This window comes from Phyllobates terribilis, unplaced genomic scaffold, assembly GCF_046119375.1.
Source record: "Phyllobates terribilis strain yellow unplaced genomic scaffold, ASM4611937v1 Scaffold_1090__1_contigs__length_425415, whole genome shotgun sequence".
In the NCBI taxonomy this organism is placed as follows: Eukaryota; Metazoa; Chordata; class Amphibia; order Anura; family Dendrobatidae; genus Phyllobates; species Phyllobates terribilis.
In genome coordinates, this window is record NW_027363850.1 from 261854 (window position 1) to 285612 (window position 23759).

The 23759-nt window shown below is 45.7% G+C and overlaps 15 non-coding genes and 4 pseudogenes across 15 annotated transcripts; all 19 read right to left on the reverse strand.

Moving 5' to 3' along the window:
* Nucleotides 1-1058: 1058 nt before the first annotated feature.
* LOC141242872 (U2 spliceosomal RNA) lies at nt 1059-1249 on the reverse strand. Its single transcript, XR_012307229.1, has one exon. It is a non-coding gene; the product is annotated as a U2 spliceosomal RNA (small nuclear RNA).
* Nucleotides 1250-2372: 1123 nt separating this feature from the next.
* On the reverse strand, nt 2373-2563 carry LOC141242873 (U2 spliceosomal RNA). Its single transcript, XR_012307230.1, has one exon. It is a non-coding gene; the product is annotated as a U2 spliceosomal RNA (small nuclear RNA).
* A 1117-nt stretch (nt 2564-3680) lies between these two features.
* LOC141242973 (U2 spliceosomal RNA) lies at nt 3681-3861 on the reverse strand (annotated as a pseudogene).
* Nucleotides 3862-4385: 524 nt separating this feature from the next.
* Nucleotides 4386-4501, reverse strand: LOC141242991 (U2 spliceosomal RNA; annotated as a pseudogene).
* Nucleotides 4502-5619: 1118 nt separating this feature from the next.
* Nucleotides 5620-5810, reverse strand: LOC141242874 (U2 spliceosomal RNA). Its single transcript, XR_012307231.1, has one exon. It is a non-coding gene; the product is annotated as a U2 spliceosomal RNA (small nuclear RNA).
* Nucleotides 5811-6932: 1122 nt separating this feature from the next.
* LOC141242976 (U2 spliceosomal RNA) lies at nt 6933-7113 on the reverse strand (annotated as a pseudogene).
* A 524-nt stretch (nt 7114-7637) lies between these two features.
* Nucleotides 7638-7753, reverse strand: LOC141242992 (U2 spliceosomal RNA; annotated as a pseudogene).
* Nucleotides 7754-8871: 1118 nt separating this feature from the next.
* LOC141242875 (U2 spliceosomal RNA) lies at nt 8872-9062 on the reverse strand. The gene has a single exon (XR_012307232.1). It is a non-coding gene; the product is annotated as a U2 spliceosomal RNA (small nuclear RNA).
* A 1121-nt stretch (nt 9063-10183) lies between these two features.
* LOC141242877 (U2 spliceosomal RNA) lies at nt 10184-10374 on the reverse strand. The gene has a single exon (XR_012307234.1). It is a non-coding gene; the product is annotated as a U2 spliceosomal RNA (small nuclear RNA).
* Nucleotides 10375-11495: 1121 nt separating this feature from the next.
* On the reverse strand, nt 11496-11686 carry LOC141242878 (U2 spliceosomal RNA). Its single transcript, XR_012307235.1, has one exon. It is a non-coding gene; the product is annotated as a U2 spliceosomal RNA (small nuclear RNA).
* Nucleotides 11687-12806: 1120 nt separating this feature from the next.
* LOC141242879 (U2 spliceosomal RNA) lies at nt 12807-12997 on the reverse strand. The gene has a single exon (XR_012307236.1). It is a non-coding gene; the product is annotated as a U2 spliceosomal RNA (small nuclear RNA).
* Nucleotides 12998-14118: 1121 nt separating this feature from the next.
* Nucleotides 14119-14309, reverse strand: LOC141242880 (U2 spliceosomal RNA). The gene has a single exon (XR_012307237.1). It is a non-coding gene; the product is annotated as a U2 spliceosomal RNA (small nuclear RNA).
* A 1120-nt stretch (nt 14310-15429) lies between these two features.
* Nucleotides 15430-15620, reverse strand: LOC141242919 (U2 spliceosomal RNA). Its single transcript, XR_012307273.1, has one exon. It is a non-coding gene; the product is annotated as a U2 spliceosomal RNA (small nuclear RNA).
* Nucleotides 15621-16740: 1120 nt separating this feature from the next.
* Nucleotides 16741-16931, reverse strand: LOC141242794 (U2 spliceosomal RNA). The gene has a single exon (XR_012307156.1). It is a non-coding gene; the product is annotated as a U2 spliceosomal RNA (small nuclear RNA).
* Nucleotides 16932-18051: 1120 nt separating this feature from the next.
* LOC141242920 (U2 spliceosomal RNA) lies at nt 18052-18242 on the reverse strand. Its single transcript, XR_012307274.1, has one exon. It is a non-coding gene; the product is annotated as a U2 spliceosomal RNA (small nuclear RNA).
* Nucleotides 18243-19362: 1120 nt separating this feature from the next.
* LOC141242882 (U2 spliceosomal RNA) lies at nt 19363-19553 on the reverse strand. Its single transcript, XR_012307238.1, has one exon. It is a non-coding gene; the product is annotated as a U2 spliceosomal RNA (small nuclear RNA).
* A 1120-nt stretch (nt 19554-20673) lies between these two features.
* LOC141242883 (U2 spliceosomal RNA) lies at nt 20674-20864 on the reverse strand. The gene has a single exon (XR_012307239.1). It is a non-coding gene; the product is annotated as a U2 spliceosomal RNA (small nuclear RNA).
* Nucleotides 20865-21985: 1121 nt separating this feature from the next.
* On the reverse strand, nt 21986-22176 carry LOC141242884 (U2 spliceosomal RNA). The gene has a single exon (XR_012307240.1). It is a non-coding gene; the product is annotated as a U2 spliceosomal RNA (small nuclear RNA).
* A 1120-nt stretch (nt 22177-23296) lies between these two features.
* LOC141242885 (U2 spliceosomal RNA) lies at nt 23297-23487 on the reverse strand. The gene has a single exon (XR_012307241.1). It is a non-coding gene; the product is annotated as a U2 spliceosomal RNA (small nuclear RNA).
* Between the last annotated feature and the right edge of the window lie 272 nt (nt 23488-23759).

The window sequence follows — 23759 nt, forward strand, 5'->3', positions numbered from 1 at the left end:
CCACCTGGACTCCCGTTAAGAAGACATGCTGTCAACCTCTAGATCCCTCACATGCCTGCACTTTTCGGCTTGCTGCTGCTGCAATCCACGCGTTTTAGATCTGCATAACTCCACCTCTTTTAGCACAGTACCCTCAACCCCCGGCTGTTCCCACCCGCCTCAACACCGTTGGAAGGGAGGAGAACCAATTAAGGCGGGGGGGGGGGGGTGGAACGAGCAGCTGTCTACCCTTAGCAGGAGGGTTGCTGATTAATTACCTCTCCTGATGCTGCTGCTGCTGGCTGTCCAGCAGCAGACTGAAGGTGGCTGCTGCTGTGCGCAGGTATATAAAGGCTCAGAGCCTATTATGACACGCGCAGCCAGCGTTCCATTGCCACATTCCGTCTACTGCAGGCGGGATACCTGGATGGCTGAATGTCACTGAGAAGCTCACAGAGACCGCCATAAGCAACAGTTTAAAAGAATGCCACAGACTAATCAACCAAACTTTTTGGGTTGGTTTCTCTTTTATAGTCTGCAGGCATTAAATGAAAGAAGTCAGTGTTCCAGCAGAGGGAGACAACGTTTCAGAAAAGGCATTGTAGCAAACCAAAAAAGAAATTTTAAGCGCAGCAGAGTAACCAGCTCACATACCTGTTAGCTCAGGTGAGTTTAAAAGACTGCTGTTGATAACAAGGGCATTTGCTAAATAGATGGTGTGTGTGCAACAATATACTGAAAGGTCAATTATATTGTGCAGCTTATCTCACCACCTGTAGTTATTTAGGTGAAAGCTCCAAAATGCTTGCCTAATATGTCTGTTTATCCAAAAGGAAGTATAGAGGGAGAGCTAGATAGATAGCATTGCATTACATTACATTACATGGCAATGCAATGCACAGTTGCTGAAGTTGAACCAAAATGAGCTTGTCATCTGGCTTCTGCAACTTTTAACATGAAAAATCCAATGAGGAGAAGAAAAGCAAAGCCAAAGAGTCCATCCCAAAATCCGACAAACAAGCAAAATGAACAAAAAGCATTGAATTCAATTCTTTCTGATTTTAGAAACTGCATTAAAGAAGGGGTGCACCGGTCCTGGAGATACTGCAATACCAGGTCAATGCGTGGAGTGGACAGAGCAAGCTCTTTTTCCATCTCCCTGTTCTAAAAATCCATTTAATATATGGTCCCCAGATAGGGGACGTATCAGATATTAAACTGATAAGAACAGATACTACACTTGATCTTAGCCAAAAGGCCGAGAAGCGATAACCAGAATTGGTTTCCGACTACGGTGCCACCCAAGGATTCTGAAAAGTCCATTTGTGGAGATGGCCACCTGGACTCCCGTTAAGAAGACATGCTGTCAACCTCTAGATCCCTCACATGCCTGCACTTTTCGGCTTGCTGCTGCTGCAATCCACGCGTTTTAGATCTGCATAACTCCACCTCTTTTAGCACAGTACCCTCAACCCCCGGCTGTTCCCACCCGCCTCAACACCGTTGGAAGGGAGGAGAACCAATTAAGGCGGGGGGGGGGGGGTGGAACGAGCAGCTGTCTACCCTTAGCAGGAGGGTTGCTGATTAATTACCTCTCCTGATGCTGCTGCTGCTGGCTGTCCAGCAGCAGACTGAAGGTGGCTGCTGCTGTGCGCAGGTATATAAAGGCTCAGAGCCTATTATGACACGCGCAGCCAGCGTTCCATTGCCACATTCCGTCTACTGCAGGCGGGATACCTGGATGGCTGAATGTCACTGAGAAGCTCACAGAGACCGCCATAAGCAACAGTTTAAAAGAATGCCACAGACTAATCAACCAAACTTTTTGGGTTGGTTTCTCTTTTATAGTCTGCAGGCATTAAATGAAAGAAGTCAGTGTTCCAGCAGAGGGAGACAACGTTTCAGAAAAGGCATTGTAGCAAACCAAAAAAGAAATTTTAAGCGCAGCAGAGTAACCAGCTCACATACCTGTTAGCTCAGGTGAGTTTAAAAGGCTGCTGTTGATAACAAGGGCATTTGCTAAATAGATGGTGTGTGTGCAACAATATACTGAAAGGTCAATTATATTGTGCAGCTTATCTCACCACCTGTAGTTATTTAGGTGAAAGCTCCAAAATGCTTGCCTAATATGTCTGTTTATCCAAAAGGAAGTATAGAGGGAGAGCTAGATAGATAGCATTGCATTACATTACATTACATGGCAATGCAATGCACAGTTGCTGAAGTTGAACCAAAATGAGCTTGTCATCTGGCTTCTGCAACTTTTAACATGAAAAATCCAATGAGGAGAAGAAAAGCAAAGCCAAAGAGTCCATCCCAAAATCCGACAAACAAGCAAAATGAACAAAAAGCATTGAATTCAATTCTTTCTGATTTTAGAAACTGCATTAAAGAAGGGGTGCACCGGTCCTGGAGATACTGCAATACCAGGTCAATGCGTGGAGTGGACAGAGCAAGCTCTTTTTCCATCTCCCTGTTCTAAAAATCCATTTAATATATGGTCCCCAGATAGGGGACGTATCAGATATTAAACTGATAAGAACAGATACTACACTTGATCTTAGCCAAAAGGCCGAGAAGCGATAACCAGAATTGGTTTCCGACTACGGTGCCACCCAAGGATTCTGAAAAGTCCATTTGTGGAGATGGCCACCTGGACTCCCGTTAAGAAGACATGCTGTCAACCTCTAGATCCCTCACATGCCTGCACTTTTCGGCTTGCTGCTGCTGCAATCCACGCGTTTTAGATCTGCATAACTCCACCTCTTTTAGCACAGTACCCTCAACCCCCGGCTGTTCCCACCCGCCTCAACACCGTTGGAAGGGAGGAGAACCAATTAAGGCGGGGGGGTGGAACGAGCAGCTGTCTACCCTTAGCAGGAGGGTTGCTGATTAATTACCTCTCCTGCTGCTGCTGCTGCTGGCTGTCCAGCAGCAGACTGAAGGTGGCTGCTGCTGTGCGCAGGTATATAAAGGCTCAGAGCCTATTATGACACGCGCAGCCAGCGTTCCATTGCCACATTCCGTCTACTGCAGGCGGGATACCTGGATGGCTGAATGTCACTGAGAAGCTCACAGAGACCGCCATAAGCAACAGTTTAAAAGAATGCCATAGACTAATCAACCAAACTTTTTGGGTTGGTTTCTCTTTTATAGTCTGCAGGCATTAAATGAAAGAAGTCAGTGTTCCAGCAGAGGGAGACAACGTTTCAGAAAAGGCATTGTAGCAAACCAAAAAAGAAATTTTAAGCGCAGCAGAGTAACCAGCTCACATACCTGTTAGCTCAGGTGAGTTTAAAAGGCTGCTGTTGATAACAAGGGCATTTGCTAAATAGATGGTGTGTGTGCAACAATATACTGAAAGGTCAATTATATTGTGCAGCTTATCTCACCACCTGTAGTTATTTAGGTGAAAGCTCCAAAATGCTTGCCTAATATGTCTGTTTATCCAAAAGGAAGTATAGAGGGAGAGCTAGATAGATAGCATTGCATTACATTACATTACATGGCAATGCAATGCACAGTTGCTGAAGTTGAACCAAAATGAGCTTGTCATCTGGCTTCTGCAACTTTTAACATGAAAAATCCAATGAGGAGAAGAAAAGCAAAGCCAAAGAGTCCATCCCAAAATCCGACAAACAAGCAAAATGAACAAAAAGCATTGAATTCAATTCTTTCTGATTTTAGAAACTGCATTAAAGAAGGGGTGCACCGGTCCTGGAGATACTGCAATACCAGGTCAATGCGTGGAGTGGACAGAGCAAGCTCTTTTTCCATCTCCCTGTTCTAAAAATCCATTTAATATATGGTCCCCAGATAGGGGACGTATCAGATATTAAACTGATAAGAACAGATTTTTGATTGAAGCTGCATCCAAGGCACTGAAAAATGTGACCGAAGTCACACCAAAACAGCGCACGAGGCGAGGATTCATGTGGACCCTTCCCGGAGGAGAGGGTCCCCAATAAACCATCCCCATCCCTCCGAGCCAGAAGGCCACAGCGAGGGTCAGGGATCTCCGATGCTCTCCCTAGCCGAAGCCGGAAAAGAGCCGTTTTCGTGCTCCCAGCTTCCATCTAGGCTGCCACCCTAGTGGAGCTGGAGCCTGTGTTGGTTTCTCAGCCCAAAGCTGACCGGACCTCCGACCGGGTTTATAAAAATTCCCCTTCCTAGCCCGGAGGCCAGGAATAGGGGGGGTTGCTCAGAAAGTATGATTGGCAAAGGTGCGGCGTGCTACGAAGCCAAGTCTTTCTGGGGTTCCCAGTCCCAGTAAGCTTGGACTCCCACCAGGGCGCCTACTCCTGGGGCACATTGCTCCAAAGCCCTCACACTTACCCAGCCTAGTGACTTCGATCCTGGAGGGCCATGTTTTCCATCAGATAACTCTATGAGCCACCTGGCGTACTAACAAGTGCACCAAACCAGTGTGTAATATGCATCAATTTACTAGGGCAGCCCAAGGACAAAACTGCCTTTTCAAAAGATACTACACTTGATCTTAGCCAAAAGGCCGAGAAGCGATAACCAGAATTGGTTTCCGACTACGGTGCCACCCAAGGATTCTGAAAAGTCCATTTGTGGAGATGGCCACCTGGACTCCCGTTAAGAAGACATGCTGTCAACCTCTAGATCCCTCACATGCCTGCACTTTTCGGCTTGCTGCTGCTGCAATCCACGCGTTTTAGATCTGCATAACTCCACCTCTTTTAGCACAGTACCCTCAACCCCCGGCTGTTCCCACCCGCCTCAACACCGTTGGAAGGGAGGAGAACCAATTAAGGCGGGGGGGGGGGTGGAACGAGCAGCTGTCTACCCTTAGCAGGAGGGTTGCTGATTAATTACCTCTCCTGCTGCTGCTGCTGGCTGTCCAGCAGCAGACTGAAGGTGGCTGCTGCTGTGCGCAGGTATATAAAGGCTCAGAGCCTATTATGACACGCGCAGCCAGCGTTCCATTGCCACATTCCGTCTACTGCAGGCGGGATACCTGGATGGCTGAATGTCACTGAGAAGCTCACAGAGACCGCCATAAGCAACAGTTTAAAAGAATGCCACAGACTAATCAACCAAACTTTTTGGGTTGGTTTCTCTTTTATAGTCTGCAGGCATTAAATGAAAGAAGTCAGTGTTCCAGCAGAGGGAGACAACGTTTCAGAAAAGGCATTGTAGCAAACCAAAAAAGAAATTTTAAGCGCAGCAGAGTAACCAGCTCACATACCTGTTAGCTCAGGTGAGTTTAAAAGGCTGCTGTTGATAACAAGGGCATTTGCTAAATAGATGGTGTGTGTGCAACAATATACTGAAAGGTCAATTATATTGTGCAGCTTATCTCACCACCTGTAGTTATTTAGGTGAAAGCTCCAAAATGCTTGCCTAATATGTCTGTTTATCCAAAAGGAAGTATAGAGGGAGAGCTAGATAGATAGCATTGCATTACATTACATTACATGGCAATGCAATGCACAGTTGCTGAAGTTGAACCAAAATGAGCTTGTCATCTGGCTTCTGCAACTTTTAACATGAAAAATCCAATGAGGAGAAGAAAAGCAAAGCCAAAGAGTCCATCCCAAAATCCGACAAACAAGCAAAATGAACAAAAAGCATTGAATTCAATTCTTTCTGATTTTAGAAACTGCATTAAAGAAGGGGTGCACCGGTCCTGGAGATACTGCAATACCAGGTCAATGCGTGGAGTGGACAGAGCAAGCTCTTTTTCCATCTCCCTGTTCTAAAAATCCATTTAATATATGGTCCCCAGATAGGGGACGTATCAGATATTAAACTGATAAGAACAGATACTACACTTGATCTTAGCCAAAAGGCCGAGAAGCGATAACCAGAATTGGTTTCCGACTACGGTGCCACCCAAGGATTCTGAAAAGTCCATTTGTGGAGATGGCCACCTGGACTCCCGTTAAGAAGACATGCTGTCAACCTCTAGATCCCTCACATGCCTGCACTTTTCGGCTTGCTGCTGCTGCAATCCACGCGTTTTAGATCTGCATAACTCCACCTCTTTTAGCACAGTACCCTCAACCCCCGGCTGTTCCCACCCGCCTCAACACCGTTGGAAGGGAGGAGAACCAATTAAGGCGGGGGGGGGGGTGGAACGAGCAGCTGTCTACCCTTAGCAGGAGGGTTGCTGATTAATTACCTCTCCTGCTGCTGCTGCTGCTGGCTGTCCAGCAGCAGACTGAAGGTGGCTGCTGCTGTGCGCAGGTATATAAAGGCTCAGAGCCTATTATGACACGCGCAGCCAGCGTTCCATTGCCACATTCCGTCTACTGCAGGCGGGATACCTGGATGGCTGAATGTCACTGAGAAGCTCACAGAGACCGCCATAAGCAACAGTTTAAAAGAATGCCACAGACTAATCAACCAAACTTTTTGGGTTGGTTTCTCTTTTATAGTCTGCAGGCATTAAATGAAAGAAGTCAGTGTTCCAGCAGAGGGAGACAACGTTTCAGAAAAGGCATTGTAGCAAACCAAAAAAGAAATTTTAAGCGCAGCAGAGTAACCAGCTCACATACCTGTTAGCTCAGGTGAGTTTAAAAGGCTGCTGTTGATAACAAGGGCATTTGCTAAATAGATGGTGTGTGTGCAACAATATACTGAAAGGTCAATTATATTGTGCAGCTTATCTCACCACCTGTAGTTATTTAGGTGAAAGCTCCAAAATGCTTGCCTAATATGTCTGTTTATCCAAAAGGAAGTATAGAGGGAGAGCTAGATAGATAGCATTGCATTACATTACATTACATGGCAATGCAATGCACAGTTGCTGAAGTTGAACCAAAATGAGCTTGTCATCTGGCTTCTGCAACTTTTAACATGAAAAATCCAATGAGGAGAAGAAAAGCAAAGCCAAAGAGTCCATCCCAAAATCCGACAAACAAGCAAAATGAACAAAAAGCATTGAATTCAATTCTTTCTGATTTTAGAAACTGCATTAAAGAAGGGAGTGCACCGGTCCTGGAGATACTGCAATACCAGGTCAATGCGTGGAGTGGACAGAGCAAGCTCTTTTTCCATCTCCCTGTTCTAAAAATCCATTTAATATATGGTCCCCAGATAGGGGACGTATCAGATATTAAACTGATAATAACAGATTTTTGATTGAAGCTGCATCCAAGGCACTGAAAAATGTGACCGAAGTCACACCAAAACAGCGCACGAGGCGAGGATTCATGTGGACCCTTCCCGGAGGAGAGGGTCCCCAATAAACCATCCCCATCCCTCCGAGCCAGAAGGCCACAGCGAGGGTCAGGGATCTCCGATGCTCTCCCTAGCCGAAGCCGGAAAAGAGCCGTTTTCGTGCTCCCAGCTTCCATCTAGGCTGCCACCCTAGTGGAGCTGGAGCCTGTGTTGGTTTCTCAGCCCAAAGCTGACCGGACCTCCGACCGGGTTTATAAAAATTCCCCTTCCTAGCCCGGAGGCCAGGAATAGGGGGGGTTGCTCAGAAAGTATGATTGGCAAAGGTGCGGCGTGCTACGAAGCCAAGTCTTTCTGGGGTTCCCAGTCCCAGTAAGCTTGGACTCCCACCAGGGCGCCTACTCCTGGGGCACATTGCTCCAAAGCCCTCACACTTACCCAGCCTAGTGACTTCGATCCTGGAGGGCCATGTTTTCCATCAGATAACTCTATGAGCCACCTGGCGTACTAACAAGTGCACCAAACCAGTGTGTAATATGCATCAATTTACTAGGGCAGCCCAAGGACAAAACTGCCTTTTCAAAAGATACTACACTTGATCTTAGCCAAAAGGCCGAGAAGCGATAACCAGAATTGGTTTCCGACTACGGTGCCACCCAAGGATTCTGAAAAGTCCATTTGTGGAGATGGCCACCTGGACTCCCGTTAAGAAGACATGCTGTCAACCTCTAGATCCCTCACATGCCTGCACTTTTCGGCTTGCTGCTGCTGCAATCCACGCGTTTTAGATCTGCATAACTCCACCTCTTTTAGCACAGTACCCTCAACCCCCGGCTGTTCCCACCCGCCTCAACACCGTTGGAAGGGAGGAGAACCAATTAAGGCGGGGGGGGGGGTGGAACGAGCAGCTGTCTACCCTTAGCAGGAGGGTTGCTGATTAATTACCTCTCCTGCTGCTGCTGCTGGCTGTCCAGCAGCAGACTGAAGGTGGCTGCTGCTGTGCGCAGGTATATAAAGGCTCAGAGCCTATTATGACACGCGCAGCCAGCGTTCCATTGCCACATTCCGTCTACTGCAGGCGGGATACCTGGATGGCTGAATGTCACTGAGAAGCTCACAGAGACCGCCATAAGCAACAGTTTAAAAGAATGCCACAGACTAATCAACCAAACTTTTTGGGTTGGTTTCTCTTTTATAGTCTGCAGGCATTAAATGAAAGAAGTCAGTGTTCCAGCAGAGGGAGACAACGTTTCAGAAAAGGCATTGTAGCAAACCAAAAAAGAAATTTTAAGCGCAGCAGAGTAACCAGCTCACATACCTGTTAGCTCAGGTGAGTTTAAAAGGCTGCTGTTGATAACAAGGGCATTTGCTAAATAGATGGTGTGTGTGCAACAATATACTGAAAGGTCAATTATATTGTGCAGCTTATCTCACCACCTGTAGTTATTTAGGTGAAAGCTCCAAAATGCTTGCCTAATATGTCTGTTTATCCAAAAGGAAGTATAGAGGGAGAGCTAGATAGATAGCATTGCATTACATTACATTACATGGCAATGCAATGCACAGTTGCTGAAGTTGAACCAAAATGACCTTGTCATCTGGCTTCTGCAACTTTTAACATGAAAAATCCAATGAGGAGAAGAAAAGCAAAGCCAAAGAGTCCATCCCAAAATCCGACAAACAAGCAAAATGAACAAAAAGCATTGAATTCAATTCTTTCTGATTTTAGAAACTGCATTAAAGAAGGGGTGCACCGGTCCTGGAGATACTGCAATACCAGGTCAATGCGTGGAGTGGACAGAGCAAGCTCTTTTTCCATCTCCCTGTTCTAAAAATCCATTTAATATATGGTCCCCAGATAGGGGACGTATCAGATATTAAACTGATAAGAACAGATACTACACTTGATCTTAGCCAAAAGGCCGAGAAGCGATAACCAGAATTGGTTTCCGACTACGGTGCCACCCAAGGATTCTGAAAAGTCCATTTGTGGAGATGGCCACCTGGACTCCCGTTAAGAAGACATGCTGTCAACCTCTAGATCCCTCACATGCCTGCACTTTTCGGCTTGCTGCTGCTGCAATCCACGCGTTTTAGATCTGCATAACTCCACCTCTTTTAGCACAGTACCCTCAACCCCCGGCTGTTCCCACCCGCCTCAACACCGTTGGAAGGGAGGAGAACCAATTAAGGCGGGGGGGGGGGTGGAACGAGCAGCTGTCTACCCTTAGCAGGTGGGTTGCTGATTAATTACCTCTCCTGCTGCTGCTGCTGCTGGCTGTCCAGCAGCAGACTGAAGGTGGCTGCTGCTGTGCGCAGGTATATAAAGGCTCAGAGCCTATTATGACACGCGCAGCCAGCGTTCCATTGCCACATTCCGTCTACTGCAGGCGGGATACCTGGATGGCTGAATGTCACTGAGAAGCTCACAGAGACCGCCATAAGCAACAGTTTAAAAGAATGCCACAGACTAATCAACCAAACTTTTTGGGTTGGTTTCTCTTTTATAGTCTGCAGGCATTAAATGAAAGAAGTCAGTGTTCCAGCAGAGGGAGACAACGTTTCAGAAAAGGCATTGTAGCAAACCAAAAAAGAAATTTTAAGCGCAGCAGAGTAACCAGCTCACATACCTGTTAGCTCAGGTGAGTTTAAAAGGCTGCTGTTGATAACAAGGGCATTTGCTAAATAGATGGTGTGTGTGCAACAATATACTGAAAGGTCAATTATATTGTGCAGCTTATCTCACCACCTGTAGTTATTTAGGTGAAAGCTCCAAAATGCTTGCCTAATATGTCTGTTTATCCAAAAGGAAGTATAGAGGGAGAGCTAGATAGATAGCATTGCATTACATTACATTACATGGCAATGCAATGCACAGTTGCTGAAGTTGAACCAAAATGAGCTTGTCATCTGGCTTCTGCAACTTTTAACATGAAAAATCCAATGAGGAGAAGAAAAGCAAAGCCAAAGAGTCCATCCCAAAATCCGACAAACAAGCAAAATGAACAAAAAGCATTGAATTCAATTCTTTCTGATTTTAGAAACTGCATTAAAGAAGGGGTGCACCGGTCCTGGAGATACTGCAATACCAGGTCAATGCGTGGAGTGGACAGAGCAAGCTCTTTTTCCATCTCCCTGTTCTAAAAATCCATTTAATATATGGTCCCCAGATAGGGGACGTATCAGATATTAAACTGATAAGAACAGATACTACACTTGATCTTAGCCAAAAGGCCGAGAAGCGATAACCAGAATTGGTTTCCGACTACGGTGCCACCCAAGGATTCTGAAAAGTCCATTTGTGGAGATGGCCACCTGGACTCCCGTTAAGAAGACATGCTGTCAACCTCTAGATCCCTCACATGCCTGCACTTTTCGGCTTGCTGCTGCTGCAATCCACGCGTTTTAGATCTGCATAACTCCACCTCTTTTAGCACAGTACCCTCAACCCCCGGCTGTTCCCACCCGCCTCAACACCGTTGGAAGGGAGGAGAACCAATTAAGGCGGGGGGGGGGGTGGAACGAGCAGCTGTCTACCCTTAGCAGGAGGGTTGCTGATTAATTACCTCTCCTGCTGCTGCTGCTGCTGGCTGTCCAGCAGCAGACTGAAGGTGGCTGCTGCTGTGCGCAGGTATATAAAGGCTCAGAGCCTATTATGACACGCGCAGCCAGCGTTCCATTGCCACATTCCGTCTACTGCAGGCGGGATACCTGGATGGCTGAATGTCACTGAGAAGCTCACAGAGACCGCCATAAGCAACAGTTTAAAAGAATGCCACAGACTAATCAACCAAACTTTTTGGGTTGGTTTCTCTTTTATAGTCTGCAGGCATTAAATGAAAGAAGTCAGTGTTCCAGCAGAGGGAGACAACGTTTCAGAAAAGGCATTGTAGCAAACCAAAAAAGAAATTTTAAGCGCAGCAGAGTAACCAGCTCACATACCTGTTAGCTCAGGTGAGTTTAAAAGGCTGCTGTTGATAACAAGGGCATTTGCTAAATAGATGGTGTGTGTGCAACAATATACTGAAAGGTCAATTATATTGTGCAGCTTATCTCACCACCTGTAGTTATTTAGGTGAAAGCTCCAAAATGCTTGCCTAATATGTCTGTTTATCCAAAAGGAAGTATAGAGGGAGAGCTAGATAGATAGCATTGCATTACATTACATTACATGGCAATGCAATGCACAGTTGCTGAAGTTGAACCAAAATGAGCTTGTCATCTGGCTTCTGCAACTTTTAACATGAAAAATCCAATGAGGAGAAGAAAAGCAAAGCCAAAGAGTCCATCCCAAAATCCGACAAACAAGAAAAATGAACAAAAAGCATTGAATTCAATTCTTTCTGATTTTAGAAACTGCATTAAAGAAGGGGTGCACCGGTCCTGGAGATACTGCAATACCAGGTCAATGCGTGGAGTGGACAGAGCAAGCTCTTTTTCCATCTCCCTGTTCTAAAAATCCATTTAATATATGGTCCCCAGATAGGGGACGTATCAGATATTAAACTGATAAGAACAGATACTACACTTGATCTTAGCCAAAAGGCCGAGAAGCGATAACCAGAATTGGCTTCCGACTACGGTGCCACCCAAGGATTCTGAAAAGTCCATTTGTGGAGATGGCCACCTGGACTCCCGTTAAGAAGACATGCTGTCAACCTCTAGATCCCTCACATGCCTGCACTTTTCGGCTTGCTGCTGCTGCAATCCACGCGTTTTAGATCTGCATAACTCCACCTCTTTTAGCACAGTACCCTCAACCCCCGGCTGTTCCCACCCGCCTCAACACCGTTGGAAGGGAGGAGAACCAATTAAGGCGGGGGGGGGGTGGAACGAGCAGCTGTCTACCCTTAGCAGGAGGGTTGCTGATTAATTACCTCTCCTGCTGCTGCTGCTGCTGGCTGTCCAGCAGCAGACTGAAGGTGGCTGCTGCTGTGCGCAGGTATATAAAGGCTCAGAGCCTATTATGACACGCGCAGCCAGCGTTCCATTGCCACATTCCGTCTACTGCAGGCGGGATACCTGGATGGCTGAATGTCACTGAGAAGCTCACAGAGACCGCCATAAGCAACAGTTTAAAAGAATGCCACAGACTAATCAACCAAACTTTTTGGGTTGGTTTCTCTTTTATAGTCTGCAGGCATTAAATGAAAGAAGTCAGTGTTCCAGCAGAGGGAGACAACGTTTCAGAAAAGGCATTGTAGCAAACCAAAAAAGAAATTTTAAGCGCAGCAGAGTAACCAGCTCACATACCTGTTAGCTCACGTGAGTTTAAAAGGCTGCTGTTGATAACAAGGGCATTTGCTAAATAGATGGTGTGTGTGCAACAATATACTGAAAGGTCAATTATATTGTGCAGCTTATCTCACCACCTGTAGTTATTTAGGTGAAAGCTCCAAAATGCTTGCCTAATATGTCTGTTTATCCAAAAGGAAGTATAGAGGGAGAGCTAGATAGATAGCATTGCATTACATTACATTACATGGCAATGCAATGCACAGTTGCTGAAGTTGAACCAAAATGAGCTTGTCATCTGGCTTCTGCAACTTTTAACATGAAAAATCCAATGAGGAGAAGAAAAGCAAAGCCAAAGAGTCCATCCCAAAATCCGACAAACAAGCAAAATGAACAAAAAGCATTGAATTCAATTCTTTCTGATTTTAGAAACTGCATTAAAGAAGGGGTGCACCGGTCCTGGAGATACTGCAATACCAGGTCAATGCGTGGAGTGGACAGAGCAAGCTCTTTTTCCATCTCCCTGTTCTAAAAATCCATTTAATATATGGTCCCCAGATAGGGGACGTATCAGATATTAAACTGATAAGAACAGATACTACACTTGATCTTAGCCAAAAGGCCGAGAAGCGATAACCAGAATTGGTTTCCGACTATGGTGCCACCCAAGGATTCTGAAAAGTCCATTTGTGGAGATGGCCACCTGGACTCCCGTTAAGAAGACATGCTGTCAACCTCTAGATCCCTCACATGCCTGCACTTTTCGGCTTGCTGCTGCTGCAATCCACGCGTTTTAGATCTGCATAACTCCACCTCTTTTAGCACAGTACCCTCAACCCCCGGCTGTTCCCACCCGCCTCAACACCGTTGGAAGGGAGGAGAACCAATTAAGGCGGGGGGGGGGGTGGAACGAGCAGCTGTCTACCCTTAGCAGGAGGGTTGCTGATTAATTACCTCTCCTGCTGCTGCTGCTGCTGGCTGTCCAGCAGCAGACTGAAGGTGGCTGCTGCTGTGCGCAGGTATATAAAGGCTCAGAGCCTATTATGACACGCGCAGCCAGCGTTCCATTGCCACATTCCGTCTACTGCAGGCGGGATACCTGGATGGCTGAATGTCACTGAGAAGCTCACAGAGACCGCCATAAGCAACAGTTTAAAAGAATGCCACAGACTAATCAACCAAACTTTTTGGGTTGGTTTCTCTTTTATAGTCTGCAGGCATTAAATGAAAGAAGTCAGTGTTCCAGCAGAGGGAGACAACGTTTCAGAAAAGGCATTGTAGCAAACCAAAAAAGAAATTTTAAGCGCAGCAGAGTAACCAGCTCACATACCTGTTAGCTCAGGTGAGTTTAAAAGGCTGCTGTTGATAACAAGGGCATTTGCTAAATAGATGGTGTGTGTGCAACAATATACTGAAAGGTCAATTATATTGTGCAGCTTATCTCACCACCTGTAGTTATTTAGGTGAAAGCTCCAAAATGCTTGCCTAATATGTCTGTTTATCCAAAGGGAAGTATAGAGGGAGAGCTAGATAGATAGCATTGCATTACATTACATTACATGGCAATGCAATGCACAGTTGCTGAAGTTGAACCAAAATGAGCTTGTCATCTGGCTTCTGCAACTTTTAACATGAAAAATCCAATGAGGAGAAGAAAAGCAAAGCCAAAGAGTCCATCCCAAAATCCGACAAACAAGCAAAATGAACAAAAAGCATTGAATTCAATTCTTTCTGATTTTAGAAACTGCATTAAAGAAGGGGTGCACCGGTCCTGGAGATACTGCAATACCAGGTCAATGCGTGGAGTGGACAGAGCAAGCTCTTTTTCCATCTCCCTGTTCTAAAAATCCATTTAATATATGGTCCCCAGATAGGGGACGTATCAGATATTAAACTGATAAGAACAGATACTACACTTGATCTTAGCCAAAAGGCCGAGAAGCGATAACCAGAATTGGTTTCCGACTACGGTGCCACCCAAGGATTCTGAAAAGTCCATTTGTGGAAATGGCCACCTGGACTCCCGTTAAGAAGACATGCTGTCAACCTCTAGATCCCTCACATGCCTGCACTTTTCGGCTTGCTGCTGCTGCAATCCACGCGTTTTAGATCTGCATAACTCCACCTCTTTTAGCACAGTACCCTCAACCCCCGGCTGTTCCCACCCGCCTCAACACCGTTGGAAGGGAGGAGAACCAATTAAGGCGGGGGGGGGGTGGAACGAGCAGCTGTCTACCCTTAGCAGGAGGGTTGCTGATTAATTACCTCTCCTGCTGCTGCTGCTGCTGGCTGTCCAGCAGCAGACTGAAGGTGACTGCTGCTGTGCGCAGGTATATAAAGGCTCAGAGCCTATTATGACACGCGCAGCCAGCGTTCCATTGCCACATTCCGTCTACTGCAGGCGGGATACCTGGATGGCTGAATGTCACTGAGAAGCTCACAGAGACCGCCATAAGCAACAGTTTAAAAGAATGCCACAGACTAATCAACCAAACTTTTTGGGTTGGTTTCTCTTTTATAGTCTGCAGGCATTAAATGAAAGAAGTCAGTGTTCCAGCAGAGGGAGACAACGTTTCAGAAAAGGCATTGTAGCAAACCAAAAAAGAAATTTTAAGCGCAGCAGAGTAACCAGCTCACATACCTGTTAGCTCAGGTGAGTTTAAAAGGCTGCTGTTGATAACAAGGGCATTTGCTAAATAGATGGTGTGTGTGCAACAATATACTGAAAGGTCAATTATATTGTGCAGCTTATCTCACCACCTGTAGTTATTTAGGTGAAAGCTCCAAAATGCTTGCCTAATATGTCTGTTTATCCAAAAGGAAGTATAGAGGGAGAGCTAGATAGATAGCATTGCATTACATTACATTACATGGCAATGCAATGCACAGTTGCTGAAGTTGAACCAAAATGAGCTTGTCATCTGGCTTCTGCAACTTTTAACATGAAAAATCCAATGAGGAGAAGAAAAGCAAAGCCAAAGAGTCCATCCCAAAATCCGACAAACAAGCAAAATGAACAAAAAGCATTGAATTCAATTCTTTCTGATTTTAGAAACTGCATTAAAGAAGGGGTGCACCGGTCCTGGAAATACTGCAATACCAGGTCAATGCGTGGAGTGGACAGAGCAAGCTCTTTTTCCATCTCCCTGTTCTAAAAATCCATTTAATATATGGTCCCCAGATAGGGGACGTATCAGATATTAAACTGATAAGAACAGATACTACACTTGATCTTAGCCAAAAGGCCGAGAAGCGATAACCAGAATTGGTTTCCGACTACGGTGCCACCCAAGGATTCTGAAAAGTCCATTTGTGGAGATGGCCACCTGGACTCCCGTTAAGAAGACATGCTGTCAACCTCTAGATCCCTCACATGCCTGCACTTTTCGGCTTGCTGCTGCTGCAATCCACGCGTTTTAGATCTGCATAACTCCACCTCTTTTAGCACAGTACCCTCAACCCCCGGCTGTTCCCACCCGCCTCAACACCGTTGGAAGGGAGGAGAACCAATTAAGGCGGGGGGGGGGTGGAACGAGCAGCTGTCTACCCTTAGCAGGAGGGTTGCTGATTAATTACCTCTCCTGCTGCTGCTGCTGCTGGCTGTCCAGCAGCAGACTGAAGGTGGCTGCTGCTGTGCGCAGGTATATAAAGGCTCAGAGCCTATTATGACACGCGCAGCCAGCGTTCCATTGCCACATTCCGTCTACTGCAGGCGGGATACCTGGATGTCTGAATGTCACTGAGAAGCTCACAGAGACCGCCATAAGCAACAGTTTAAAAGAATGCCACAGACTAATCAACCAAACTTTTTGGGTTGGTTTCTCTTTTATAGTCTGCAGGCATTAAATGAAAGAAGTCAGTGTTCCAGCAGAGGGAGACAACGTTTCAGAAAAGGCGTTGTAGCAAACCAAAAAAGAAATTTTAAGCGCAGCAGAGTAACCAGCTCACATACCTGTTAGCTCAGGTGAGTTTAAAAGGCTGCTGTTGATAACAAGGGCATTTGCTAAATAGATGGTGTGTGTGCAACAATATACTGAAAGGTCAATTATATTGTGCAGCTTATCTCACCACCTGTAGTTATTTAGGTGAAAGCTCCAAAATGCTTGCCTAATATGTCTGTTTATCCAAAAGGAAGTATAGAGGGAGAGCTAGATAGATAGCATTGCATTACATTACATTACATGGCAATGCAATGCACAGTTGCTGAAGTTGAACCAAAATGAGCTTGTCATCTGGCTTCTGCAACTTTTAACATGAAAAATCCAATGAGTAGAAGAAAAGCAAAGCCAAAGAGTCCATCCCAAAATCCGACAAACAAGCAAAATGAACAAAAAGCATTGAATTCAATTCTTTCTGATTTTAGAAACTGCATTAAAGAAGGGGTGCACCGGTCCTGGAGATACTGCAATACCAGGTCAATGCGTGGAGTGGACAGAGCAAGCTCTTTTTCCATCTCCCTGTTCTAAAAATCCATTTAATATATGGTCCCCAGATAGGGGACATATCAGATATTAAACTGATAAGAACAGATACTACACTTGATCTTAGCCAAAAGGCCGAGAAGCGATAACCAGAATTGGTTTCCGACTACGGTGCCACCCAAGGATTCTGAAAAGTCCATTTGTGGAGATGGCCACCTGGACTCCCGTTAAGAAGACATGCTGTCAACCTCTAGATCCCTCACATGCCTGCACTTTTCGGCTTGCTGCTGCTGCAATCCACGCGTTTTAGATCTGCATAACTCCACCTCTTTTAGCACAGTACCCTCAACCCCCGGCTGTTCCCACCCGCCTCAACACCGTTGGAAGGGAGGAGAACCAATTAAGGCGGGGGGGGGGTGGAACGAGCAGCTGTCTACCCTTAGCAGGAGGGTTGCTGATTAATTACCTCTCCTGCTGCTGCTGCTGCTGGCTGTCCAGCAGCAGACTGAAGGTGGCTGCTGCTGTGCGCAGGTATATAAAGGCTCAGAGCCTATTATGACACGCGCAGCCAGCGTTCCATTGCCACATTCCGTCTACTGCAGGCGGGATACCTGGATGGCTGAATGTCACTGAGAAGCTCACAGAGACCGCCATAAGCAACAGTTTAAAAGAATGCCACAGACTAATCAACCAAACTTTTTGGGTTGGTTTCTCTTTTATAGTCTGCAGGCATTAAATGAAAGAAGTCAGTGTTCCAGCAGAGGGAGACAACGTTTCAGAAAAGGCATTGTAGCAAACCAAAAAAGAAATTTTAAGCGCAGCAGAGTAACCAGCTCACATACCTGTTAGCTCAGGTGAGTTTAAAAGGCTGCTGTTGATAACAAGGGCATTTGCTAAATAGATGGTGTGTGTGCAACAATATACTGAAAGGTCAATTATATTGTGCAGCTTATCTCACCACCTGTAGTTATTTAGGTGAAAGCTCCAAAATGCTTGCCTAATATGTCTGTTTATCCAAAAGGAAGTATAGAGGGAGAGCTAGATAGATAGCATTGCATTACATTACATTACATGGCAATGCAATGCACAGTTGCTGAAGTTGAACCAAAATGAGCTTGTCATCTGGCTTCTGCAACTTTTAACATGAAAAATCCAATGAGGAGAACAAAAGCAAAGCCAAAGAGTCCATCCCAAAATCCGACAAACAAGCAAAATGAACAAAAAGCATTGAATTCAATTCTTTCTGATTTTAGAAACTGCATTAAAGAAGGGGTGCACCGGTCCTGGAAATACTGCAATACCAGGTCAATGCGTGGAGTGGACAGAGCAAGCTCTTTTTCCATCTCCCTGTTCTAAAAATCCATTTAATATATGGTCCCCAGATAGGGGACGTATCAGATATTAAACTGATAAGAACAGATACTACACTTGATCTTAGCCAAAAGGCCGAGAAGCGATAACCAGAATTGGTTTCCGACTACGGTGCCACCCAAGGATTCTGAAAAGTCCATTTGTGGAGATGGCCACCTGGACTCCCGTTAAGAAGACATGCTGTCAACCTCTAGATCCCTCACATGCCTGCACTTTTCGGCTTGCTGCTGCTGCAATCCACGCGTTTTAGATCTGCATAACTCCACCTCTTTTAGCACAGTACCCTCAACCCCCGGCTGTTCCCACCCGCCTCAACACCGTTGGAAGGGAGGAGAACCAATTAAGGCGGGGGGGGGGTGGAACGAGCAGCTGTCTACCCTTAGCAGGAGGGTTGCTGATTAATTACCTCTCCTGCTGCTGCTGCTGCTGGCTGTCCAGCAGCAGACTGAAGGTGGCTGCTGCTGTGCGCAGGTATATAAAGGCTCAGAGCCTATTATGACACGCGCAGCCAGCGTTCCATTGCCACATTCCGTCTACTGCAGGCGGGATACCTGGATGTCTGAATGTCACTGAGAAGCTCACAGAGACCGCCATAAGCAACAGTTTAAAAGAATGCCACAGACTAATCAACCAAACTTTTTGGGTTGGTTTCTCTTTTATAGTCTGCAGGCATTAAATGAAAGAAGTCAGTGTTCCAGCAGAGGGAGACAACGTTTCAGAAAAGGCGTTGTAGCAAACCAAAAAAGAAATTTTAAGCGCAGCAGAGTAACCAGCTCACATACCTGTTAGCTCAGGTGAGTTTAAAAGGCTGCTGTTGATAACAAGGGCATTTGCTAAATAGATGGTGTGTGTGCAACAATATACTGAAAGGTCAATTATATTGTGCAGCTTATCTCACCACCTGTAGTTATTTAGGTGAAAGCTCCAAAATGCTTGCCTAATATGTCTGTTTATCCAAAAGGAAGTATAGAGGGAGAGCTAGATAGATAGCATTGCATTACATTACATTACATGGCAATGCAATGCACAGTTGCTGAAGTTGAACCAAAATGAGCTTGTCATCTGGCTTCTGCAACTTTTAACATGAAAAATCCAATGAGTAGAAGAAAAGCAAAGCCAAAGAGTCCATCCCAAAATCCGACAAACAAGCAAAATGAACAAAAAGCATTGAATTCAATTCTTTCTGATTTTAGAAACTGCATTAAAGAAGGGGTGCACCGGTCCTGGAGATACTGCAATACCAGGTCAATGCGTGGAGTGGACAGAGCAAGCTCTTTTTCCATCTCCCTGTTCTAAAAATCCATTTAATATATGGTCCCCAGATAGGGGACGTATCAGATATTAAACTGATAAGAACAGATACTACACTTGATCTTAGCCAAAAGGCCGAGAAGCGATAACCAGAATTGGTTTCCGACTACGGTGCCACCCAAGGATTCTGAAAAGTCCATTTGTGGAGATGGCAACCTGGACTCCCGTTAAGAAGACATGCTGTCAACCTCTGGATCCCTCACATGCCTGCACTTTTCGGCTTGCTGCTGCTGCAATCCACGCGTTTTAGATCTGCATAACTCCACCTCTTTTAGCACAGTACCCTCAACCCCCGGCTGTTCCCACCCGCCTCAACACCGTTGGAAGGGAGGAGAACCAATTAAGGCGGGGGGGGGGTGGAACGAGCAGCTGTCTACCCTTAGCAGGAGGGTTGCTGATTAATTACCTCTCCTGCTGCTGCTGCTGCTGGCTGTCCAGCAGCAGACTGAAGGTGGCTGCTGCTGTGCGCAGGTATATAAAGGCTCAGAGCCTATTATGACACGCGCAGCCAGCGTTCCATTGCCACATTCCGTCTACTGCAGGCGGGATACCTGGATGGCTGAATGTCACTGAGAAGCTCACAGAGACCGCCATAAGCAACAGTTTAAAAGAATGCCACAGACTAATCAACCAAACTTTTTGGGTTGGTTTCTCTTTTATAGTCTGCAGGCATTAAATGAAAGAAGTCAGTGTTCCAGCAGAGGGAGACAACGTTTCAGAAAAGGCATTGTAGCAAACCAAAAAAGAAATTTTAAGCGCAGCAGAGTAACCAGCTCACATACCTGTTAGCTCAGGTGAGTTTAAAAGGCTGCTGTTGATAACAAGGGCATTTGCTAAATAGATGGTGTGTGTGCAACAATATACTGAAAGGTCAATTATATTGTGCAGCTTATCTCACCACCTGTAGTTATTTAGGTGAAAGCTCCAAAATGCTTGCCTAATATGTCTGTTTATCCAAAAGGAAGTATAGAGGGAGAGCTAGATAGATAGCATTGCATTACATTACATTACATGGCAATGCAATGCACAGTTGCTGAAGTTGAACCAAAATGAGCTTGTCATCTGGCTTCTGCAACTTTTAACATGAAAAATCCAATGAGGAGAAGAAAAGCAAAGCCAAAGAGTCCATCCCAAAATCCGACAAACAAGCAAAATGAACAAAAAGCATTGAATTCAATTCTTTCTGATTTTAGAAACTGCATTAAAGAAGGGGTGCACCGGTCCTGGAGATACTGCAATACCAGGTCAATGCGTGGAGTGGACAGAGCAAGCTCTTTTTCCATCTCCCTGTTCTAAAAATCCATTTAATATATGGTCCCCAGATAGGGGACGTATCAGATATTAAACTGATAAGAACAGATACTACACTTGATCTTAGCCAAAAGGCCGAGAAGCGATAACCAGAATTGGTTTCCGACTACGGTGCCACCCAAGGATTCTGAAAAGTCCATTTGTGGAGATGGCCACCTGGACTCCCGTTAAGAAGACATGCTGTCAACCTCTAGATCCCTCACATGCCTGCACTTTTCGGCTTGCTGCTGCTGCAATCCACGCGTTTTAGATCTGCATAACTCCACCTCTTTTAGCACAGTACCCTCAACCCCCGGCTGTTCCCACCCGCCTCAACACCGTTGGAAGGGAGGAGAACCAATTAAGGCGGGGGGGGGGGTGGAACGAGCAGCTGTCTACCCTTAGCAGGAGGGTTGCTGATTAATTACCTCTCCTGCTGCTGCTGCTGCTGGCTGTCCAGCAGCAGACTGAAGGTGGCTGCTGCTGTGCGCAGGTATATAAAGGCTCAGAGCCTATTATGACACGCGCAGCCAGCGTTCCATTGCCACATTCCGTCTACTGCAGGCGGGATACCTGGATGGCTGAATGTCACTGAGAAGCTCACAGAGACCGCCATAAGCAACAGTTTAAAAGAATGCCACAGACTAATCAACCAAACTTTTTGGGTTGGTTTCTCTTTTATAGTCTGCAGGCATTAAATGAAAGAAGTCAGTGTTCCAGCAGAGGGAGACAACGTTTCAGAAAAGGCATTGTAGCAAACCAAAAAAGAAATTTTAAGCGCAGCAGAGTAACCAGCTCACATACCTCTTAGCTCAGGTGAGTTTAAAAGGCTGCTGTTGATAACAAGGGCATTTGCTAAATAGATGGTGTGTGTGCAACAATATACTGAAAGGTCAATTATATTGTGCAGCTTATCTCACCACCTGTAGTTATTTAGGTGAAAGCTCCAAAATGCTTGCCTAATATGTCTGTTTATCCAAAAGGAAGTATAGAGGGAGAGCTAGATAGATAGCATTGCATTACATTACATTACATGGCAATGCAATGCACAGTTGCTGAAGTTGAACCAAAATGAGCTTGTCATCTGGCTTCTGCAACTTTTAACATGAAAAATCCAATGAGGAGAAGAAAAGCAAAGCCAAAGAGTCCATCCCAAAATCCGACAAACAAGCAAAATGAACAAAAAGCATTGAATTCAATTCTTTCTGATTTTAGAAACTGCATTAAAGAAGGGGTGCACCGGTCCTGGAGATACTGCAATACCAGGTCAATGCGTGGAGTGGACAGAGCAAGCTCTTTTTCCATCTCCCTGTTCTAAAAATCCATTTAATATATGGTCCCCAGATAGGGGACGTATCAGATATTAAACTGATAAGAACAGATACTACACTTGATCTTAGCCAAAAGGCCGAGAAGCGATAACCAGAATTGGTTTCCGACTACGGTGCCACCCAAGGATTCTGAAAAGTCCATTTGTGGAGATGGCCACCTGGACTCCCGTTAAGAAGACATGCTGTCAACCTCTAGATCCCTCACATGCCTGCACTTTTCGGCTTGCTGCTGCTGCAATCCACGCGTTTTAGATCTGCATAACTCCACCTCTTTTAGCACAGTACCCTCAACCCCCGGCTGTTCCCACCCGCCTCAACACCGTTGGAAGGGAGGAGAACCAATTAAGGCGGGGGGGGGGTGGAACGAGCAGCTGTCTACCCTTAGCAGGAGGGTTGCTGATTAATTACCTCTCCTGCTGCTGCTGCTGCTGGCTGTCCAGCAGCAGACTGAAGGTGGCTGCTGCTGTGCGCAGGTATATAAAGGCTCAGAGCCTATTATGACATGCGCAGCCAGCGTTCCATTGCCACATTCCGTCTACTGCAGGCGGGATACCTGGATGGCTGAATGTCACTGAGAAGCTCACAGAGACCGCCATAAGCAACAGTTTAAAAGAATGCCACAGACTAATCAACCAAACTTTTTGGGTTGGTTTCTCTTTTATAGTCTGCAGGCATTAAATGAAAGAAGTCAGTGTTCCAGCAGAGGGAGACAACGTTTCAGAAAAGGCATTGTAGCAAACCAAAAAAGAAATTTTAAGCGCAGCAGAGTAACCAGCTCACATACCTGTTAGCTCAGGTGAGTTTAAAAGGCTGCTGTTGATAACAAGGGCATTTGCTAAATAGATGGTGTGTGTGCAACAATATACTGAAAGGTCAATTATATTGTGCAGCTTATCTCACCACCTGTAGTTATTTAGGTGAAAGCTCCAAAATGCTTGCCTAATATGTCTGTTTATCCAAAAGGAAGTATAGAGGGAGAGCTAGATAGATAGCATTGCATTACATTACATTACATGGCAATGCAATGCACAGTTGCTGAAGTTGAACCAAAATGAGCTTGTCATCTGGCTTCTGCAACTTTTAACATGAAAAATCCAATGAGGAGAAGAAAAGCAAAGCCAAAGAGTCCATCCCAAAATCCGACAAACAAGCAAAATGAACAAAAAGCATTGAATTCAATTCTTTCTGATTTTAGAAACTGCATTAAAGAAGGGGTGCACCGGTCCTGGAGATACTGCAATACCAGGTCAATGCGTGGAGTGGACAGAGCAAGCTCTTTTTCCATCTCCCTGTTCTAAAAATCCATTTAATATATGGTCCCCAGATAGGGGACGTATCAGATATTAAACTGATAAGAACAGATACTACACTTGATCTTAGCCAAAAGGCCGAGAAGCGATAACCAGAATTGGTTTCCGACTACGGTGCCACCCAAGGATTCTGAAAAGTCCATTTGTGGAGATGGCCACCTGGACTCCCGTTAAGAAGACATGCTGTCAACCTCTAGATCCCTCACATGCCTGCACTTTTCGGCTTGCTGCTGCTGCAATCCACGCGTTTTAGATCTGCATAACTCCACCTCTTTTAGCACAGTACCCTCAACCCCCGGCTGTTCCCACCCGCCTCAACACCGTTGGAAGGGAGGAGAACCAATTAAGGCGGGGGGGGGGTG